Source organism: Nilaparvata lugens, chromosome 10 (assembly GCF_014356525.2).
Source record: "Nilaparvata lugens isolate BPH chromosome 10, ASM1435652v1, whole genome shotgun sequence".
Taxonomy (NCBI): Eukaryota; Metazoa; Arthropoda; class Insecta; order Hemiptera; family Delphacidae; genus Nilaparvata; species Nilaparvata lugens.
The window spans coordinates 3,542,064-3,557,533 of NC_052513.1; the positions used below are offsets into that span (position 1 = coordinate 3,542,064).

Genomic DNA, 15,470 nt, shown 5'->3' on the forward strand with positions numbered 1-15,470 from the left:
GGCAATACCAGATTTTTTTAATAGAATGAGTATTGACGATCATCAATGTTTTGAATTATTGATTAATGCATTGGTGGAATTCATGCTTTAGCATTGATGAGGTGACAAATAAATTAAGCAAAATACTCGTGCAATAGAAGCCATTTTGAAACCACGAATCCTGCAAAATATAATGTATTTTGGAGCCATTGTATAGAGTATTTTCGGCCAGGTTGATGCGGTGTTTCTGCCGCAGAGTTCAACTCGTTTCAGTGGGCGATTAATTACATTTCCACGAGATTCGCTCAGCCAAAACAAAAGCTAAATGAGCTTTTGTTTGCCAGCTCAGCGACACAAGGTGTTCAACAAAAGATGTTATCGGCTGGATCTGTACCACATTTCATACTTTGTTTGCATGCTGCTACACTGAGCACTGACATTGTTTATCACAATAATTTTAGTGACACACAGTCCATGAAATCACAGAGAAAATAATACTTTAGTTTTATGAGGAAAGAGTAGCCCTGAATACATACATTATTCTAAGGAAAGAGAAATATATTCCGAATATATACTAGAGTATCAAATCAAATCAAATCAGAGTATATAGTGACACTCATCGAATTTCCATCTAGCTGTTTACCCGGTTGTCAATATTTGCAGTAGCAGAAGCCTTCGGGGTGAATTACAGCATCCAATTCGGATTTTTGTTCAATAATAATAATTAATTCATTAGCATTTGAATAATTTCAATATCTCAGTAATTTCCATCTGTAGTAATATATTCTATCTATGATGGTATGTCCGAATTGAAGGTTCTCTCCCAATTATGACAAATCAATAAAATCGACCTGAAACTGAACTCGAATGTGAAAAATCAATCAATTTATTGAGAAAATCTATTTAATTTTGAGCTCTGCTGAATCTGTAGGTTTCCAAGCAGGTGCCATTTCAAGACTTTACATCTTCAATTTTCCTTTCCATTACGAACTGTTAGTTAATGATCACTCTTGTATACTTCAATTACGGAGAAGCTGATTGCTTCTAATCATAAAAATTAGACTGTTATTTTGTAATTTGAAAAGAGAACATCTTATCATGATCTTTGAGTACTGTAAAATAGCCGCTCCATTTACCGACAAAAACTTTACGAAGAAATATAGTGCTTAACTGAAATTTGAGTATTGAAGTGGGCATTATATTTATCAGGATATTTGAGTACTGTTAAATAACCGCTACATTCACCGACAAAAACATTACTAAAAAATATACTGCTCAACCGTATATCAATAAGAATCAAAAATATTCCTCGACCTGAACGAAATAGTAAGTTTTGAGGAATCAAGAAATAGTTATTTGTGCAACTAGTGCGTAAAGTGACAGTTTGCTGCACCGAAAGAAATGTTTACGCCCGAGCCGTAGGCGAGTATTTCACATTAAATTTTTCCTACAGTTATCATTGAATATGAAAAGTGGGTAATTATGGGTGAAATTGCCTGAAATCCATCAAATGTTTGTGTTTGTTTTGCTGTTATTAATAAAAACCTTAATTTATTTAAAATAGAATGTAGTATGTGTGTTTGAATGGCGGGGCGGCTGTCATCCACTGTCATCCACCACCTCAAGATTCTTATAACGTGCACCACAGTCACTGTTACCAACTCAATTTAGATTTTCCTGCACTGGTGCTCCATATAACCTACTAACTATTTCGCGTTGTCATGCTGCAAATCTGGAGTACGCGAAGTAGGCCTACTCACTTTGCGCACTAGTGCGGAAAAGTGATTCTTTATGGCCTGCAATCAGTGCAGAAATGGTCACTTTTCAGGGTATCTGTAGGAAAATAATATTAATGTGTATGTGAAACGAGAAAGAACCCAAAAACAAGTGGATCTCAAACAATGAACTATGATCAGAAGATATAGAATTGTAGGATTATGATCAAAAGCAAAAAATACATCGACGAAAGAAGTAATCTGTGCTGAACTCCAATGAAAATAAATCCTTTTTCTCGAATCAGTTGTAACATTCGTGAACGTCGGGTGGATAATAATAGGAACATCACAGTCAATCAACTGTCCGTAATAATCATTTTCCACAAATTTAGCGAATTCAAAAGAAGAATTTTATTCTGTGAAAGTCAGGAGAATAATATACAACCACACTATATTCCCATGTACAGTCAATCGGTCATATGATACCATAGCAGCTCCACAGTGGAGTAGCGAGGCAGAATTGAACAGGATTCAATCTAGCGTTCAGATAAAGCCGCCAATCGATGAATGAAGCGTTCACTGGACAGCTATGGAGAGTGAGAGAGTGTGAGAAAGTAAGAGAGTTTATGGGAGGGTGAGAAGGAGATGGAAAGTGAGAGAGTGCAAGAAAGTAAGAGAGTTTATGAGGAATTAGAGGATGAGTAGAGAATGGGAGAGTGAGAGAGAGTGTATTTTCATGAGGAAAGAGAAAGATTTTCACAATCATCTATGATCACAATCATTTGTAAGCTTCAGCATTGAGCATTATTAAGAGTTAATATACTGATAAAGGAAGGATGAATAGACAATCAATTAATGAATCAATTATTAATACCAACCTATCCAAACTTAAAGTTGTTTTATTCCAATTTATATTCTCAGATTATGATTTGGAGTACAAATTGAAATGAACATTGAATTGGACAATTTAAAACTAAAATAGGAAATTGAAGAAGTTTTGGGCACTAGAATAGCCAGTTCTCCATTTCAGATGTTATATTGCATGTGATAACCTAATAAACAAATAAATGAACAGATAATACAAGAGAAAGTTAACAAGATGTAGTAACAATCGTAGTGAGAGACTAAAATAACACATTACTAATACAATCATAGAAAGTTTCAGCCCAAATCATCATCAAAATTAAATATAGTGGAAGAGACAGAATGAACAAATAATACAAGAAATATGAAACTTTAGTAGGGAAAATCCCTTTCCCTCTATCATAGATATTTGTGGTGGAGGTGACTTACTCACATGACCATATAATATGCTTCAGAAATAGATCAAAAGAGAAAAGACTAAACATAAACTCCAGCATAATGCATCATCGAAATATACTAGTAGTGAAAAAATGAAGATCATCAGAGAAAAAGACAGCAAGAAAGTTGAAGAGTGAGTAGGAAAGAGGAAGTGGGAGTCAGTTGAGGTTTTCAAGAAGATTGGACTGAATTATTTCAAGGGATATCAACTATCTCTAATATTTATACATGCACAAGCCTAGAGCTCATGTGGGCATCACCCCACCACCTCCGTAAACAAAACCGTAGTGCATTCGTGTGACGTCAGCACAGGTAGGGCTCCTACAACAATAAAAATTCGTTAATTTCAGCTGATCTATATCAGCTAGTGTTTTGATTGGTGTAGGAACCCTATCTGTGCTGACGTCACACGAATGCACTACGGCTTTGTTTACGGAGGTAGTGATCACCCTCAGCAAAGAAGGGAGATGTTTAAAGGCAACATTAATTTTCAATTCACAAGTTATAGGTGGGAGTCAAAGTTTGGTTATGAGGAGAGTTTCAGTGAGAAAATGAGTACTATGAAGTATCATAGTAGGCCTGAATATTAGGTGGGCAGCATTGATTGAGAAAAATTGCAAAAATGAAAGATTGAGTGAATGTTAAAACAGGGCAAAAGATGGCTGAAGGAGACTTCAGTCCAGTCGAATCCAGTTTGAGGTTATTGAGAGTGAGTTCGAGTGTTTCAGTGAGAGGATTAGAGTACGATACACTGGAAAACAATAGAGAGAGAGAGCGAGAGAGAGAGAGAGAATGAGAGAGGCAGAAATTTAGACTCAGATTCCCTTATTCATGTGTTTAATAAAACAAAATTCAACTTACTTTCTATCATTAAGAGAACAAGGAAGAGAGAAAGTGAGAGAGTGCGAGAGAAAGATATAATGTGTGAGTGTGTGAAGAGATTACACGAGGGTTGGTAGAGGGGGAAGACATCAAGTCCAGTTTGAGGTTGAGAGAGGAACGCGCGTCCGTATACTAATATTGCAAATCGCATTAGGGCGGCTGCACCGACAGATTCATGCCCAAATATAATTATAGGCATCAAACAGACGATCAGGTGGTTGAATGGTGGTCAGCAGCAGCAGTGGTAGGAGGAGGTGGAGTAGTAGGAGGAGGAGAAGGAGAAGGTGATGGAGAAGGTGTGAGAGGAGGTGGTGGTGGATGAGGAGAAGGAGGAGGAGGAGGAGTAGGAGGTGAAATGATGACCAAGGGTGGGAATTGACGTTGCAGTAATATTGCAACGACTGTTGTGTGCGGGAAGGGTGGAAAGTGGAAACACCGCAGGGATATCATACGTCTGAGCCGCACATGAAATCCAGCAATAATTCATCGATGCCTGGACCTCGATATCATGGTTTCCAGGTTGTTGTTGTTGGACCTTGACTTCCATAGAACTCGCAGTATGCTGCTTCACACAATAATAGACTTATATACTGTATCTGTTCACAGGTATTATATATCTGTGGTGTTTATCATAGTAGTATACAATACAGTGATAGAGCTCTACAGTAGCATCCTAGACTATATTTGTTCTAGACTATATATGTGGTGTTTATAATAGTTGTATGCAATACAGTGATAAAACTCCATAGAGCTCTACATTAGCCTCCTAGAATATATATCTGTTCTGAAGTATATCTCTGTGGTGTTAATAATATTAGTATGCAATACAGTGATAAAGCTCCATTGTAGCCTCCTATATATCTGTTCTGGAGTATATCTATGATGATTATCATAAGAGTATACAATACAGTGATAGAATTCCACAGTAATCACAGTCTCATTCTAGAGTATATTTGTGGTGTTCATCATGAGAGTATACAATACAGTGATAGAACGCTTCAGTGATCTTCTATATTCTTTATTCATCATACATTATCAAAATGATGAGGAGAGGAAAAATAAGGTAGCCTTGTGCTATTCCTCTCCCAAATTTAGATAACACATGGTCCGAGATAGGTTAAGTCTTGTAGTTCTTCAATTCACAAAATTGTCAGTCCTCAAGTATTTCTACGAAGCAGATTTCCAAATTTAGATTCTACAAATTTGAAAATGTTATCAGAAGTATTTCACAAGGCAGCTTTAAATATAGAAATTGGTCATTTTTGTGTATTGGAATATGGGCTTAAGTACACTCCAAGAAATTCTCCATTTTTTGACTGAATTTGACTTATGATGCATGACTTTGGACCGCCTTGACGAGCCGAGAAGAATGAAGTGTAGTAAGATGGAATCTGAGCATTGTGTCAAAAGTTATACGACGTGTTTGAAATTTTGATCCTTGAGGTGTCCTTAACCGCACCTCTTCACTGGGAAATAATGAAATGAAGTGCATCTAACGGGTGATTCTCATAGAACATGATCTCATGGATTTATGGCATTGTGCGAAATATCGATGTGAGGACAATGTAGTTGGTGATGATGGTTGAAGCTGAAGATTAGGTGTTTTTCACAATTCAAGGAGCATTGTTGTCTGGTGTAACTGGAAATCTATATGAGATAGAGCGCTCTACCTGATCTCAGACTGTAGATCACAAAAATACGCCCATAGGGATTTTGAATTATATATCTAAATGGTAACAATCGGATGATATTGCTGATCAAAAACTAGAATTCATCAAAATTTATTTTTTCTTCAAATTTCACTCATTTTAAAAAAATCATAACTCAGTACTCAATAAAGATTCCGGAGAAATTGGTTCCGGACTTCTCTTATGTACCCAAATAATATATTAGAAAATCAGAATTACAATATAAATTGCAAGCACACCCCCTTTTTATGTCTATATTGACTGGAAAATAACTAGAATAGGAAATATTCACATATTAAAAATATAATTTTGAGGAATTACCGAGAAACAAACTTAATTCTAGAAGCTCAGATTTTATATGTATATATATGTAGTGTTTATCATAGAAGTATAAAATACAGTGATAGAGTTCTCCAGTAGCCTCCTAGACTATATCTGTTCTAGAGTATATCTGTGGTGTTCATCATAGGAATATTGAATACAGTAATAAAGCTCTACAGTAGTCTTCTATATATCTGTTCTAGGATATGTTTCCGTGGAGTTTATCATAGGAGTAAACAATACAGTGATAGAACTCTTCAGTCATCTCCTAGACTAGTAGCCTCCCGAGACAGTAGCCTCCCATATTTATGTTCTAGAGTATATCTGTGATGTACAACATAGGAGTATAATATAACAGTGACACAGCTCTACAGTATCCTCCTATATATCAGTTCTAAAATATGCATCTGTGGAGTTTATCATGAAATTATACAATTATATAGTGCTGAGGTAGACTTAGCTGTCCGATAGCAAAATTCACTTCAAATTGATAGCATTTATTCAATTAGAAGAATTGATAACACATTCGAGGAATGCTGACAACCTAGTCAGTGTGAAGATGATCTTACTGTGGAGAGTATATTGGAGTATACCTGTAAGTTCAACTGTATTGTTTTCTATGATGCATGTGTGTATGTGTTGTCTGTATCATGGTTGATCTCTCGCTCGCTTTTGATTCTGACCGATACGTAAATAATCTACTCACTTCACTCATTTCGACAGCGGCCGTCTTCTGGGACGTCAATCAACACCATCCTGGTTCAATCATTGCTTTCATTGCTTTCAACCCCAAGGGTTCTCAATGAAATCCTGTATACATTGAGGAGTTGCTAAACGTGTCGTTTTTTTAGCAGAATGTTGTAGGAGCGAAAATTAGATGTTAAATTTTGAATAGGGGCGAAAATTTTTTGTAGGAGCGGAATTAGATGTTAAATTTTAAACCAAATATGTGAGCACGGATGTAGAACGGCGGGAGAAGTCTCCACCAAATATGTAAGCACAATGTGCCTTCACCAATTATGTAAGGGGAAAAACTATTATAACAAAAAATAACAGAATAACTAGAACTTTAATTCAAATCAAATCAAATCAAATCAGTTTATTTCCACATTTGGTACATTAAAAGAATATGTAAAAGTGCATACATTTCATTGTTTTTACAATATTTCAAACAGGTTATTAAAGATTTTTTTTACATATTATACACTATTACCATAATACATATATAGAGTGGAATTCCCCCAAAAAGACTGTTCGTCTGTGGTTGAGGGAGAGTTCTTATCAAGCAAGAGTAATATGTATCTCATCAAATAATAATATACTACAAACATACTTAATTAATAAGATATCATTTTGTCTACATCAGAGGAGAAAAAACAAGACAAAACATTTTGTTTTTGTTTGTTAGCGCAGAGTGATCATAAAAGTCAGATACAGAAAAGTGAAAGAGCAAAGGGATCAAGACAAGCGGTGATGCAAATGTAATATTAGTATATAATCAATGCTGGGATGCTACGTGTAGGGTGAAAGAAGAAGTTGTTCAGCTCCATTCCAGCCCAAGCCAAAGAGCCACCCCACCAACCTCCTTTTATACACCACATCGCTGCAACCCTCGGCCTCCCTCATGTCTTCCGGCAAATTCCTATAGATATTTGAGCTAAGTAAAACGGTGATTTAAGTTCTATTCCATGCATTAATCTGGGGATAGAATAGCCATGGTTATTTCTTAGTCTAGTATGGTAATTGTGCTGTATGTTGGCAAGAAGTTCTATTTTATGTTTCCTAATATATGTAAGAATTGTTTTAATAAATAGCTGTCTTAAATTTAACACAGGGAAGTCCGAGAAAAGCAGCGACGTGGGGTACCTGGGTTCTTTTTTCAGGATGGTCTTCATGATTGTACGTTGGGTAACGGCCAGTGGCTCCAGGCATGTGGATGATACCCCTCCCCATGCTATTATGCCATACTGCAACACTGATTGCACGTAGGCATGATAAATCCTCCTACACAACCTGATGTCTAGTACATTACTGAGTTGAGACAGACCATAAAGCAACCTCCTAACCCTCTGTTTCAAATTCTGTACATGAGGGACCCAACTCAGATGATTGTCAAAAATAGCCCCCAAGTATTTATATTGGTCGACTCTCTTGATTGACCCACATGCACATGCAGTAGATTCTATATCCCTACAGGAATGCATTTTTACTTGCCTAGAACCTGGATCAGATTGGTTCCTGGTCACTATAGGCATATACTTTGTTTTACTCAGATTTACTGTTAAACTATTGTGGTCAAACCAATTTTTTATTCTAGCGAGATCATTTGTGGCATTTCTATAAACTTCCTCCCATTCTCTACCTACAGAAATTACAGCAGTGTCGTCAGCAAATAGAAATATTTTACTTGTTGTGTTCAATTGGGAAATATTATTAATATATACCAGGAACAATGTTGGACCCAGAGTGCTTCCCTGAATTACTCTAAAGTCAATATTGTCCATTTCACTGGATTTTCCTTCAATTTGAACAAATTGCTGGCGCTCCGAGAGATAACTCCTGAACCATTGCAAGGCGGTATTTTTAACTCCAATGGCCTCAAGTTTATGCAATAGCTTATCTCTATCAACTGAATCGAAGGCCTTGGCCAGGTCCAGGAATGTGATAATAGCCTTATTTTTCAATTTAATTGACTCTGTTATATATTTAGTTACTTCAAATAGGGCATCGTCAGTATTTTTAGATTTTTGAAAACCATATTGATTTTTTGCTAAGATGTTATTTTTTGTTAAATATTTTGTCAACTGTATTTTAACGCACTTTTCAATAATTTTGGACAAAGTAGCAAGAAGAGAAATAGGTCGGTAGTTAGTTAGTTCGTTTTTTGGCCCTGATTTGTAAATTGGAATGATTTTTGAAATTTTTAATTTTTCTGGAAATTGACCTGCATGAATGCTTAGATTTATTAGATGATGAATAGGGTTAATTAGTGAATCTATGTTTTCTTTGAATATTCTTGTGGGTATGAGGTCATGCCCAGGGGCACTCTTTCCTTTGAGACTGTTTATTACCACCCTAAGTTCCTCTTTGGTAACATCCTTAAACTCAAATACTGTGTTAACTCCATATTCGTGATCATTAATTTCTGGTTCACCAACCGGGCTTAAGGATCGAGATAATGAAGCTCCAACAGCAGTGAAATATTTATTAAAACTATTACAAAGATCATTGACATCTTGGATTTGTGCTGAATCTCCAGTTTTAGCAAATGCTCCAATTGGAAAAGGTTGATGTGCTGTAGCTTTTCCAGCAATTTCTCTCACAACGGGCCAGAACTTTTGTGGATTGTCTGATACTTCATCAACTTTATTCTTATAATAATCATATTTAGCTCGCTTAATTGTTGAGTGTAGGAGGTTCCTGTATTGTATGAATTCGTTTTTTAAAGCAAGACAGTAAGGTTGTCTGTTGAGTTTTTTCTTTAATTTATCGCGGTGGCGGATAGAGTTTACCAAACCTCTGGAAATCCATGGTTTTATTTTTGTATTTTTGGATGATATTTTTACTTTTGATGTCTTATTAAGGAGAATAGTCTGGATAGTATCAATGAATAAATTAGTTGAAAGATTGATATTATTTTCATTAGTAACATCGTCCCAATTCTGTCGAGACAAGGAATTCTTAACACCGTTCCAATCTATTTTTGAATAATATTCTTCTTTTACAGGTGGTTTGACAAATTTTTGAGTTGTTAATTCCATGCATATGGCATAATGGTCAGTAATTGCAGTTTGGAGTACAGTTGTTGCTACATCAAAAGAGGGCGGTAGTCTGACAAAGTAATGATCGATGCAAGTGTTGCTGGCCGGTCTGGTCACCTTGTCGACACAAGACACAAGGCCCGCCTCGTTCATTACATCCAGGTACTTTTCTTCCAGTGTATGAGGATTAAGATTCAAAAGGTTGCAATTTATATCGCCAGAAAATATTTTTAAACACCTATTGTTATTTACCCGTTCATTAAAGTATGACTCTATAGATTCTACAAAAATATGAAGATTTGAGTTGGGGCTGCGATAAATTGCCAGAATTTCACACGGAACACCAGCCCAGTCAAAAGTGAGGGAGAGACATGTGGCTATACCCCCCAATTGAAACTCGCAGCACGATGCAGATATTTCATGGTCTATGTAAACGACAACTCCATCACTTTGATTAAGATTGTTAAATGACCTGTACAAATTATAACCGGGAATTTCCATCAAATCGCTCTCATCGTTCAGCCAAGCTTCCGTAAGTATTATGCATGTGAAACGATAGGCCAAGTTCTGCAATACTACAAGGAATTCGTCAATGTTTCTTCTATAACTTCTAATATTTTGTTGGATTACAGTAAAATTTTGTTGATTCGCATCACCGCCCCTCCCAAGCCCTCCGCTTTCAATAAAATTACTACAAAAATTCTTAATATCTGAACACTCTGTGCAATTAATTGTTGGAATATCTAATAATTCTACAGCATTTCTAATCATAAGAAAAGAAAAGAGCAGCAAAAAAACCTAAACAACGGCAAGCCGTCCGACCAGACGTGAAAATAAATATAAAAAAGAGGGGGAAAAATATATAATATCAATTGAATACAGGAATTCTTAAAACATGAATAAAACAAAATTGAATGCCAGTACAGTATAATAATAGATTGAGAAGAAAGAATTTTTGAAGCAAAAGAGGAAAAATTGATTAATACTCGAAACTTTCTTTCACCTAGATAAGGATACTTTTGTAGTTTGTAAGACGTAAACAAGCGATAACGAAGATGCTCGGAATCATTCTTGATCAAGGTATACTTTATTGATTAAGCTAGAAGAAATACATAAGCCTTTGCGAGTCCAAATTTCTCTTAAACGTTAACATTAATAATTTATGTCTTGTATAAGACAGTATAGTTATAATATTAATTTTTCTCAACTCTTTCATCGTGTTTGATACTGACACTTAAATAGGAGACTTAATGATCAGCACATTTCCACATCAAGAATAAATTAAATAAGAATATATTACTTGAAAGCAGCTAAAAACTTATACAGTAGCTTATTTACTTATAAAGGCTTACAAAGGCTTAAATATTTTAATATATTAAAATAATTGATGTAATGATATAATTAAAATGACATAGAATCGGATAATAAATGATCTAATAAGAAGAAATGGAATCTTTGAAACAAAGAAGAAATTAAAACTTAAACGTTCCGTATCTCTACATAGATAAGGAACTCTGTAATTATTATGGACAGGTGGGTGATAATCAGGATATTCGGTGCTTTATTTATCAAATACCTTCAATTAGAATTTAGCCACCTCTACCAGTCTAGAAAGAAAATTCAGTTTTAGGTTCGATAGCAGAATTCAGAGTAGTCAATTTCTTAATATTTAATAGTGTGAATGTATATTATTTTATTGAACTCATTCATTCATTTTATAGAGTTAGCAAGGAGTTTATAATAGGTGTAGCATGCTAAATTATTATTAGTATGCTAAATTATTATTAGTATGCAGTATTATTATTCATCTAAGTATGCTAAGTTATTCTTTTTATTACATGGTTATCAGATAAATAGATAAGTAGACAGCTCTATAACATGATACGAATATCTTAGCATCTAGAGTCTCTGAATACCCTTAGTCTATATAAAAAGGAATAAAGAGCAAAATAAAATATGCAAACCTCTCCAATTGCAATATATAAAGAATGACAATAAAACAAAATAATATTAAAAGGTAATATTGAGAAAAGAAAAAAAAATTAATTAAGTAACACAAGAATAGACTCACTATTAATCAATATACTCGAAGAGATAAAAGGTTACTATTATTATTATTATTTTACTGAACTTGATCATTCATTTTATTAATTAAATAAATATATTTTTCCAAACCATAGTTGTAGTATTTTGTATAGTTAATATCACGTTATTTTTTAAGATCATAGTTGTAGTTTTTGTGTAGATCATATCAGGTTATTCTATAAATTGCGGTTCAAATTAATAGACAGCACAAAACAGTTTCGTATATCTTATAAAGTCTAGGTTCTTTTACCCTCAAAGCACTCCTCTCCAAGTTAATAAAGAGAAATAAAGTTCAAATAAAAGTATTTAATCCTTTCAATTATTAACTAAAAAAATGAAAAATAATAAATTCCTTAATAATTAGCTTGGAGATTGTGGAGCGTGATTTGAAGGCTTCACACATGTAGAGTGAATCTTGTACTGAGTCAATGGTGTAGCGGCTATAAATTTTGTAATTGCGTGCGTGGACGCTGAGTGTACACCAGACTGATTGATTCACTGCAAGATTCAATACAATTGTCGGAATCGCGGGAGGCCTAAACGCTCGCTCACCCTTGATTCTTCTAATGACAAATTGTATAGTGATGAAATTTTTATAAGTAGTGTAGCGATCGCTAAACACTGAAGACGGATACCTTAAAATTATTACCTGTGAAGAATGAGCATACAAAATCATACAGGTCGAGCAAAAATCCCGATGTAGCTAATTTACGGGACTGCGTCTCTAATAAGTTCTGAAGGATTAAAAAATACGGTATTTGAACCAAATATCGTTCAGAATATACTTCGAGAACAGAGTCTTGTCGGGTTTTAAGCTCTATTGTAGGAATTTATATGATCTATGGCTGCCACTGCTGTACAATTGATGCGTTCGCTCCAAAGTCGAGGTAGGTAACAGATAAAAGCTGATATATGAGCAGGTAAGGACAAAGAATAAATATCTCGATCTGACCCCACTCGCTACATCCACTTAGACCTGTTCCAATATCCAGCTCAATTCAATTATTTCAATGATCGTATTCGATCGGTTCTTGATGATATAGAACGTATCAGACACAATAATTGACAGGCTTAAGAAATAATCGAACTCAGAAAGCGAATTAACAAAACTGAAATATATTACAATAAAATATGTAGTCATACAGTGCAGATTCAGAATTTGATTTACAGGTTGATAATAATTTAGTATTAACAGAACAGTTAAAAATTTTCTTGTGCTTGCATGATACCATGCGTGATTCAACAGAATTTTACAATTGATAAAATTGAACAGTTTTGAAAAAATAGTGAAAAAATGAATTATAAAATATTTTTAAAAAAAAATGCTCGGGGTCGTGGTTCAGGCAGCGGAGGATAGTTAATCAACTACAAATTCTTAGAAATTAAATATGAATAAATTTTAGGCTCTTAATAACTAAAAGCGCTTGTCGGCGTGGCCAATAATTTAACAAAGAAAAATTTATGTTTTTCTGCACTGAAATATTTTCGAAGCGTAGATTGGGGCCCCTTATGACTTATAACTCACGTGAAATTCCTTGGTCGTCGTGGTTTTCTTCTTTAGATCAAAAAATCGTTTGATCGGCGGCAATCCAGGCTTCGGTTTCAGCACGTGGGGAATTTTAAGTTAAATATCTCCTTCACCGAATTAATTAAGGGATAATTTACTTTAAGCTTTTAAATTTATCGATTGATGAGAACAGAAATTTACGAATAACAAATAAATTGGCCTAAAATATCGGCTCACAAATAGAACATTTAAAATCGAACAAGAAATTTTCACAAATAGGTCTTTGGTAACTATAAAAAAGAGATCTACATGGTAAGGATTTCAAAAGGGAAGTGCTGCTCTTTTCTCTAAGCTTTTAGGCTAGACCTTGCTTCTCAGAATCTCAATGTAATAATTTGCATAAAAATTTGCCATTGGTAGAACGCTTGTGACGTAAACATGACGTCAGTGGCAAGTAGTAGAATACAATTCCTTTAATTACAATAATAATTTAATTTATGCAATTCTTAAAACTGCTTAATCTTATAGACATAGTTCCTCTCATACAATGTACACGTGCTAGTGTAACTGATAAGGCAGGGTTGGTGTCTGATAATAGATTAACATGTGTTGCTTTCAAACGATCACCGTCTTGGTGCTATTTCTATGCACTGTGATTGGCTTAGACCTGCCATAGAGATTTAATTACCATGTGGTTCAGTTGAATTAAATTATTAATAAATTAATATTCTTGTACAATTTTTATTAGGTTGAGATTGTTATAAATAATTTCTGCCATTTTATCAATAATATAATTTCATGCTATGACCTATTTAGTTACAATAAGACCTGACATATAATATAATTTCTTAAATAATAAATAATTTCAACGATAACACATACATTTTATTTTTTATTTTGAAATTCTTGATCCTTTATTGATAGTTTTATAATTTTTAGGAATGATATTTTACCTTGCATGAAAACCGGCATGACATTTGACAATGCTTTGAATCAGTCAGCTGCGTTCGAACTGTTTTAAAAACATCTGATCGATAGTAAACAAAGTGTAACCTCAAAATCAGTGAGCGATTCATAAATAATTTGTGCTTTATTCGCAAAATAATTATAATTTTATTGAATAATTTTCCTAGAAAAATATTCAGTACAGAACGGTACTCTTATCTAATATACAGTTATTGATAAGTAAGCTTTATCGCTCGGTCGCTAACTATTCCTTTAGCAAATTCCTTCATTTTAAAAGGTAATCACAATTTTTCTCTCTTTTCATGAGATCTATTTGAAAGATTCATCACACAAAAGCCCCCAGGATATTTTAAATAGGTAATTGGGAGACGAGTCGAAACAATGACTATTTGAAAAATCCGATATTGTGATGAATACACTATTTCATCTCCTTACTTCTACGAAAACTCAACACTTAACACTAAAAACAATATATCGTGCACTTTTGGCTACGAGAAAATAAATAATTGATTGTTCCTCTCATTGGATACAATCGAAATACAATAATTAATGAGGTCTCTTTGGATCCTTCATTAAAACAACTCCACAACTTCCATTCATGGGTGGCTTATGAGCAGACCCATAACTATAACAAATATACAAAATTTCACATATTACTTCTTAAGATTTGGACAGTATTTGCAACAAATATAGACTTTCATCATTTTTTCATAGTTATTACAGGTTTCGACTCTTTGGTTTGGTTTTTACATAAATTGGGTGAGAGTGTGATTTTACTTCGGTGACTTGACAATCGTCTACCGTTTGACTCGAGCAATTTCTTATTTGCGCTTAGTACGTTGCGTACAAACAGGGTTACACTTGAAATGGCTTTCTTGATTTTTATCAATGTTGGTTACAAATATTAAGTCCTTAAGATTATATTTATCAATTTGAATTTCAATTCATGATCTTTTGATGCAACAGTAATAAATTTCACATTTGAAGGTAAGAATTTCATTTTCTTTTTAGCTTTTTTAGCAATACATTTATATGACATAGAACATGCGCATTTCGTGCAAATTAACATAAATATATATTTTTGGTTGCGTTTTTTACTTATAATTCCACATTAAATAATAGGTTACATTAATTGAATAACGATATTGCTTTGATTCATAATGATTTATTCTGTGATTTCGCACACATTGGCTGGGATGACGAAGAAAATTATCGAACAGGCTTTGGTTCTGAATAGATTTCTTGATCGATTTTGTATTTCGAG

The 15,470-nt window shown here is 34.2% G+C and overlaps 1 protein-coding gene across 1 annotated transcript in view; it reads right to left on the reverse strand.

Moving 5' to 3' along the window:
- Positions 1–15,470, reverse strand: part of LOC111051716 — a 546,966-nt gene that overhangs the window by 280,485 nt on the left and 251,011 nt on the right. The gene's annotated exons all lie outside the window — the stretch shown is intronic.